This window comes from Oncorhynchus keta, chromosome 5, assembly GCF_023373465.1.
Source record: "Oncorhynchus keta strain PuntledgeMale-10-30-2019 chromosome 5, Oket_V2, whole genome shotgun sequence".
Lineage (NCBI taxonomy): Eukaryota > Metazoa > Chordata > Actinopteri > Salmoniformes > Salmonidae > Oncorhynchus > Oncorhynchus keta.
In genome coordinates, this window is record NC_068425.1 from 18,985,316 (window position 1) to 18,992,447 (window position 7,132).

A 7,132-nucleotide genomic window follows, 5' to 3' on the forward strand; every position below is an offset into this window, starting at 1 on the left:
TGTGGAGGGGGTGGGGTTAGATGAGGAGAGATGAACGTGTTGATGGTGTGTGTGGAGAGGGGGCACTCAAGCAGTGGGAGTGAGGGGGTCAGGGTGTTCCTGGAACACACTTCTCTCCTCCCTCGTTCTGTCCTTCTTTTCCTCACTCCCATCTTCACTGCAGCCTACTTTAAAAGGAGACTGTTTTCATTTTTTCCTGCACTTTTCTGGTCAAAGCCAATATAAGAAACCATTACCAGGAAGAGACAGGAGTGTCTCTCTCTCTCTCTCTCTCTCTCTCTCTCTCTCTCTCTCTCTCTCTCTCTCTCTCTCTGTAGGACACACTGTAGCAGTCTAGGGCACCATGTGCAGTGAACAGAGACCAACAATAACTACCTACAATAACTACCTTATTGTCATTGTTGGAAAAATATGTGAATGTCACCGATCCAGAAAATAGGCTAAACGCAATGACAAACAGGTGTAGATAAAGAGCATCAGGTTGCTACACATCAATGTCACCAACTTGGCCTGCTGAAGGCTCTACATGCATGCAATTATAGATATCTGCCCTGGCTTGGTCTGCCTCAGAGTCCCACTCACATTAACCATCCTCAAACACTTTGTCTGCATTTCCATGTGGCTCTTTCCTGCAGGTAGATTTTTACAAATGGTTTGTTTCATTATGTAACATGCATTTTCTTAAACTAATCTGTAAGCGTTTTGGTTTATGGCAACCATTACTGAGGAGGCTGTTTCAGATTACATGATGTAGGTAGTCTCAAGCAACATTATGCTCTGCGCTGCTCTGACATAGATTCTGAATGTAAGTTGTAGGTGATGTAAAAGTTCTGGACATCCTCCCTGGATACCACTAGAGATTGGATGTCACATTGCAAGACACCATAATGTGACACATGAAGAAATATGCAAATGAGACTTTACACCCTTATACCTCAAATGGAACCATATAAACCCCAAAATAGTGTTGTTTGACTACATAGGAGTTGAATTAACTCTTGCGATTGTATTGAGCGTAAACGTTACTCTAAATAATTAACTCTAGAATACTGAACAACACTGCAGAGATTGAAAACAATTATTTTGAATTAATACTGTACAGAGTGAAACCCAATGAAGCAGAGTTAAATATCAACACTAAATTGAGCGTACACAACTCTGAAAAAATAACTCTATTGCCAGAGTACGTTTTACATCATTTTCTGGTCAAATCCCAAAACCCTGAGTCTACTTAGGAAATAGAGGCGTTGTTGAACTCTGCAGAAGACACGGTGTACTTGGACCTTCCAGTTCAGTGTGCACCCAGCTACTTGTACAAACTAAGCTGTGCTGTTTTAGCATTGTGAACAACCACAGGCACGTGGTTTTGCCAACAGATTTGGGGTCAAACACCATCTCCTCTGTTTTCTTTACATTGAGGATAAGATGGTGTTCATCACACCACTTGACAAACCTTTGAATTTCTGACCTGTACACGGTAGTATCAGCATCTTTATACATCACACCAAGGACGGCCGTATCATCAGAAAACTTCACAATATAGTTATTAGGATTACTGCTAGTGTATTCATGTGTGTACATGATGAATAAGATGGGTGAACTCCCACATCCCTGCAGGCCCCTGTGCTAATGTCTCTAGCCTCAGAGAGGGTTCTGTTAACACTAACCTTCTGAGTATGGCTCGTCAGGAATGAGTGCTACCACCTTATGATACAGGAGTTAACACTTGTCTGCTTTAAAACTGACTGAGTAGGACATGTGGCTGTGTCGTGTTAAACGCTGAACTGAAATAAATAACAGGCCCCGGGGTTTTCCAGATGCTTAACAATGAGATGCACTATGGTGTTGATTGCATCATCTTGTCTCACAACTTTTCTTATAGGCAAATTACTAAGGATCTAACACAGGGTTCACATCTGAATGGAGCTCGCACACCATGATCTTTTTATTCTTTTATGCTTGAAGACTCAAATGACAACTACAGGGTTGATTTCCAACCTAGGAACACAATAATCAATAACAATGGAGCCACAATGGAGTACATCAAATCGTATTAGCTTTGGTCAGCTCATCTGGTGTGTGCAAGGATTTATTTTGCAGGGTTCATGTTGTTGATTGTTCTCATCGACTCCCACCATTTTTTGGAGTTCTTTATAAGGAACTATTTGTTCCCACTGATTCCGTGTGTTGTTTCCTTGTCTCTCTGAGCATTTGATTGAGCTCCTTTTGCACCCATTTCAGTTGTTGTTTGTCCTTGTTTTTGAATGGTTGCCTCTTGCTTCTTGGCTCTTGCAATTGATCCATGTCCTTGACCTCATTTGTGATGTAGTGTGTGTTGTTTGGGTATGCCTTTATGTCTTCTGGCATATCAGAGTCAACACAGAAATCTATGTAGTCTGTGACAACCTGTGCTGACTTGTGCATGTCTAACTCATGAAAAATGTCCCAATCTGGACACAGAACATCCCTTAAGTGATTCTATACTGTCCTGCTTCCAGACATTCACAGATTTCACAAGGGGTTTACTGCTCCTGAGCTGTAGGTAGGTGGGAATGAGCTGGACAGTGTTGTGATCAAGCGAGACAGGGATGGTTTGGCTCTAGCTGTGTAAAGGAGATTGAGGATGTACTGAGAGCTCCAACTGAACAGTGAACCTAGCTGACAAGAAAAGGACAGCTATGGAAGGAAAAATACATTTTCTATTCATAGAAAGGTGGAAATTAAAAAAGGCCTGACTGAGACTGAAAAGTGAGTTGGTTAGGATGAAAACAAGTCAGCAAGGGTGATGTTCTCCCTCTGTGGAAAGGGTTCTACATGGATCCTAAAAGGGTTCTACCTGGAACCAAAAAGGGTTCTTCAAAGCGTTCTCCTATCTGGACAGCCGAAGAACCTTTTTAGGTTCTACAGTACATAGTGTATGTTCACATAAATTGCAGCCAAGACTGGAATTTTCATTTCATTTCCGTGGCCATACTTCTTTTCATAGATAGATTGCATGTCTGCTCATTTCATTCTCAAGCCACCAACATAAAATTTGATAGACATCGTTTACCAACTGGGGTCATTTTGACCCCAAGAAGAAACTATTGGAAAAAGCATCAATCACAGCACAATATCAACTTATGTTTTATCAAAACATCATAAAACATTTGATACATGTTATCTGAAGTAAAAGATGACCAGGATAGACTGTTATTTTAGCAAAATTACTGTTAATCAGCATATTCTGTCAGACATATATATGCATTTTTCCTTTATAAAATTTGCAGTTTTTTCCAAAGTACAATTCACATTAGCACTAAAAAAGGAAATTTACCGTAATTTAATTATAGTTACATTTAGTTTTCAGAATTTCTAAGTAAATATCAATTGTGTCATATTCATGTGGTCAAAATTATCAGATTTTCGAGAGGCAGTACAGCAACATTTTAAATACATTTTATTGACAAAAAGTATTCAATTAATTTCAAAAAGTGATTCTGAGAGACAATGACCAAAACTATTGCAAAAAGAATGCCCACATCTAAGTCACTACAAACCAAAGTATATAGCACCCAACATATACACGTCCAAGTTGCACAGATAGAATATTGGAGGAATTCTGGTATTAATATCATATTTTCAGTAGAATAAGTATTTTTTGGAGAATACACACCAATACAACACTATGTTTACATTTAGAGGGTAGCTGGTTTTTGTATTATTATTTTATCAAGTATTCATAGCACTGACATACTTTTATCAGCTGTTTTGACAACTACTAAGCATGTATGTGGTCTTACCTAGTTATAACCATTTATAACCATAGGCCCTAAAATAACTAAATTTCGGAGAATACACACCAATACAGCTCTCTATGTAGATTCAGAGCCTATCTGAGTTCTGTATTTCAGTTCTATCAAGTATTGATACCCTTACCAGACCTTGTATACCTTTGGTTTTGTATACAGTCATATGATGCGTGGTATAGAAAAGTTACATCTTAGAGTACATGGGGAGCTCTGCAGATGATCTGTCTATCTGGTCGAAATCACTGATACAGGTCCCCCTCCACCCTCTGGTAGTGTGGTTAACAGGTCCCCCTCCACCCTCTGGTGGTGTGGTTAACAGGTCCCCCTCCACCCTCTGGTGGTGTGGTTAACAGGTCCCTCTCCACCCTCTGGTGGTGTGGTTAACAGGTCCCCCTCCACCCTCTGGTGGTGTGGTTAACAGGTCCCCCTCCACCCTCTGGTGGTGTGGTTACCAGGTCCCCCTCCACCCTCTGGTGGTGTGGTTACCAGGTCTCCCTCCACCCTCTGGTGGTGTGGTTAACAGGTCCCCCTCCACCCTCTGGTGGTGTGGTTACCAGGTCTCCCTCCACCCTCTGGTGGTGTGGTTAACAGGTCCCCCTCCACCCTCTGGTGGTGTGGTTACCAGGTCCCCCTCCACCCTCTGGTGGTGTGGTTACCAGGTCTCCCTCCACCCTCTGGTGGTGTGGTTAACAGGTCCCCCTCCACCCTCTGGTGGTGTGGTTACCAGGTCTCCCTCCACCCTCTGGTGGTGTGGTTAACAGGTCCCCCTCCACCCTCTGGTGGTGTGGTTACCAGGTCCCCCTCCACCCTCTGGTGGTGTGGTTAACAGGTCCCCCTCCACTCTCTGGTGGTGTTGTTAACAGGTCCCCCTCCACCCTCTGGTGGTGTGGTTACCAGGTCCCCCTCCACCCTTTGGTGGTGTGGTTACCAGGTCCCCCTCCACCCTCTGGTGGGGTGGTTAACAGGTCCCCCTCCACCCTCTGGTGGTGTGGTTAACAGGTCCCCCTCCACCCTCTGGTGGTGTGGTTAACAGGTCCACCTCCACCCTCTGGTGGGGTGGTTAACAGGTCCCCCTCCACCCTCTGGTGGTGTGGTTAACAGGTCCCCCTCCACCCTCTGGTGGTGTGGTTAACAGGTCCCCCTCCACCCTCTGGTGGTGTGGTTAACAGGTCCCCCTCCACCCTCTGGTGGTGTGGTTAACAGGTCCACCTCCACCCTCTGGTGGGTAACTTGTTATGTCTCCAGAGAAACCTGGATTCAAATAAAGGTCCTATTTATCCAATTAATATAGGCAGAAGTATATGTTTTTGGCTGAGGTCAAAATTATCCCAATTTACTTACATTTTTAAATAGTCCATATTCATAGAGAAACACTAAACAATTATTTAGATTTGTTAAGAACAAGTTGATTGACAAAGTCATAAAACATGTTTAAAATGTAGTGTTTGTCATTCACCTTACGGGACTGTTCGTTTGTTGCTTATTGTTTTTGTTCAGTGTTCATTTTGCTTCATTAAATTATGGACACTTACCACGTTGCGTTTTGGTCCTCCGATCCTTCTTGCTTCTCCTCCTCAGAAAAGGAGGACGAGGTTCCTTACAAAATGGCCCCAGCTGGTAGCTTCTCAGACGGATCTGGAGAGAGTGGAGTGCAACTTGACCAAAAAAAAAGAACATTAGAAATTGTTGTCCGCAAAACAAACAGACTAATTTACTCATGATACATTTCAATTTAGATTGAATATGAAATACTGTATTGGACAGCCTGGAAACATTGTTATTTATTTCAGATTTATAAAAATGTATATCTGGGACATAAATCAACCAGAAAACATATCAGTAATAACATATCCAACAACAATTTCATGGCAGGAAATAAGAGTTTCCCTGCGAAACAGAATTGAGCAAAGAGGACCTAAAAATGCGTATTAAACACAATCCTTACATTATGCATCTTGAGTACTTTCTGAGTACTTTCTGAATTATTTCTGAACTTTCTCAATTTGGATAGAAATCTGGGTAATTTCACCCACACTTCAGAGAAAATATATGTTAGCCGACACAGTAAAAAAAAGCCATTTAAAAGCCAGAAGGACAAGAAATTGAGCTAATGTGTGAACATCAACAATCTTTGCTCACAGTGATGTGAATGTATAAAAACTTGAGTCGAATTACTAATTCATGTGTGCCCTTGGAAGATAACACTGTATGTTGGTTCAGCTATATGCCCAAATGTTGAGAAAACACACAATGCTATTTACATTTACATTTACATTTAAGTCATTTAGCAGACGCTCTTATCCAGAGCGACTTACAAATTGGTGCATTCACCTTATGACATCCAGTGGAACAGCCACTTTACAATAGTGCATCTAAATCTTTTAAGGGGGGTGAGAAGGATTACTTTATCCTATCCTAGGTATTCCTTAAAGAGGTGGGGTTTCAGGTGTCTCCGGAAGGTGGTGATTGACTCCGCTGTCCTGGCGTCGTGGGGAGTTTGTTCCACCATTGGGGGCCAGAGCAGCGAACAGTTTTGACTGGGCTGAGCGGGAACTGTACTTCCTCAGTGGTAGGGAGGCGAGCAGGCCAGAGGTGGATGAACGCAGTGCCCTTGTTTGGGTGTAGGGCCTGATCAGAGCCTGGAGGTACTGAGGTGCCGTTCCCCTCACAGCTCCGTAGGCAAGCACCATGGTCTTGTAGCGGATGCGAGCTTCAACTGGAAGCCAGTGGAGAGAGCGGAGGAGCAGGGTGACGTGAGAGAACTTGGGAAGGTTGAACACCAGACGGGCTGCGGCGTTCTGGATGAGTTGTAGGGGTTTAATGGCACAGGCAGGGAGCCCAGCCAACAGCGAGTTGCAGTAATCCAGACGGGAGATGACAAGTGCCTGGATTAGGACCTGCGCCGCTTCCTGTGTGAGGCAGGGTCGTACTCTGCGGATGTTGTAGAGCATGAACCTACAGGAACGGGCCACCGCCTTGATGTTAGTTGAAAACGACAGGGTGTTGTCCAGGATCACGCCAAGGTTCTTAGCGCTCTGGGAGGAGGACACAATGGAGTTGTCAACCGTGATGGCGAGATCATGGAACGGGCAGTCCTTCCCGGGAGGAAGAGCAGCTCCGTCTTGCCGAGGTTCAGCTTGAGGTGGTGATCCGTCATCCACACTGATATGTCTGCCAGACATGCAGAGATGTGATTCGCCACCTGGTCATCAGAAGGGGGAAAGGAGAAGATTAATTGTGTGTCGTCTGCATAGCAATGATAGGAGAGACCATGTGAGGTTATGACAGAGCCAAGTGACTTGGTGTATAGCGAGAATAGGAGAGGGCCTAGAACCGAGCCC

The 7,132-nt window shown here is 43.7% G+C and overlaps 1 long non-coding RNA gene across 2 annotated transcripts; it reads left to right on the forward strand.

The window, feature by feature from the left end:
- LOC127930041 (uncharacterized) lies at positions 1-6,043 on the forward strand. 2 transcript variants are annotated; one of them, XR_008136587.1, is made up of 3 exons: positions 1-4,178; positions 4,213-4,348; positions 4,859-6,043. It is a non-coding gene; the product is annotated as an uncharacterized LOC127930041 (long non-coding RNA). The 2 variants fall into 2 exon arrangements; XR_008136588.1 differs by lacking the exon at positions 4,213-4,348 and adding an exon at positions 4,383-4,518.
- Positions 6,044-7,132: the final 1,089 nt, after the last annotated feature.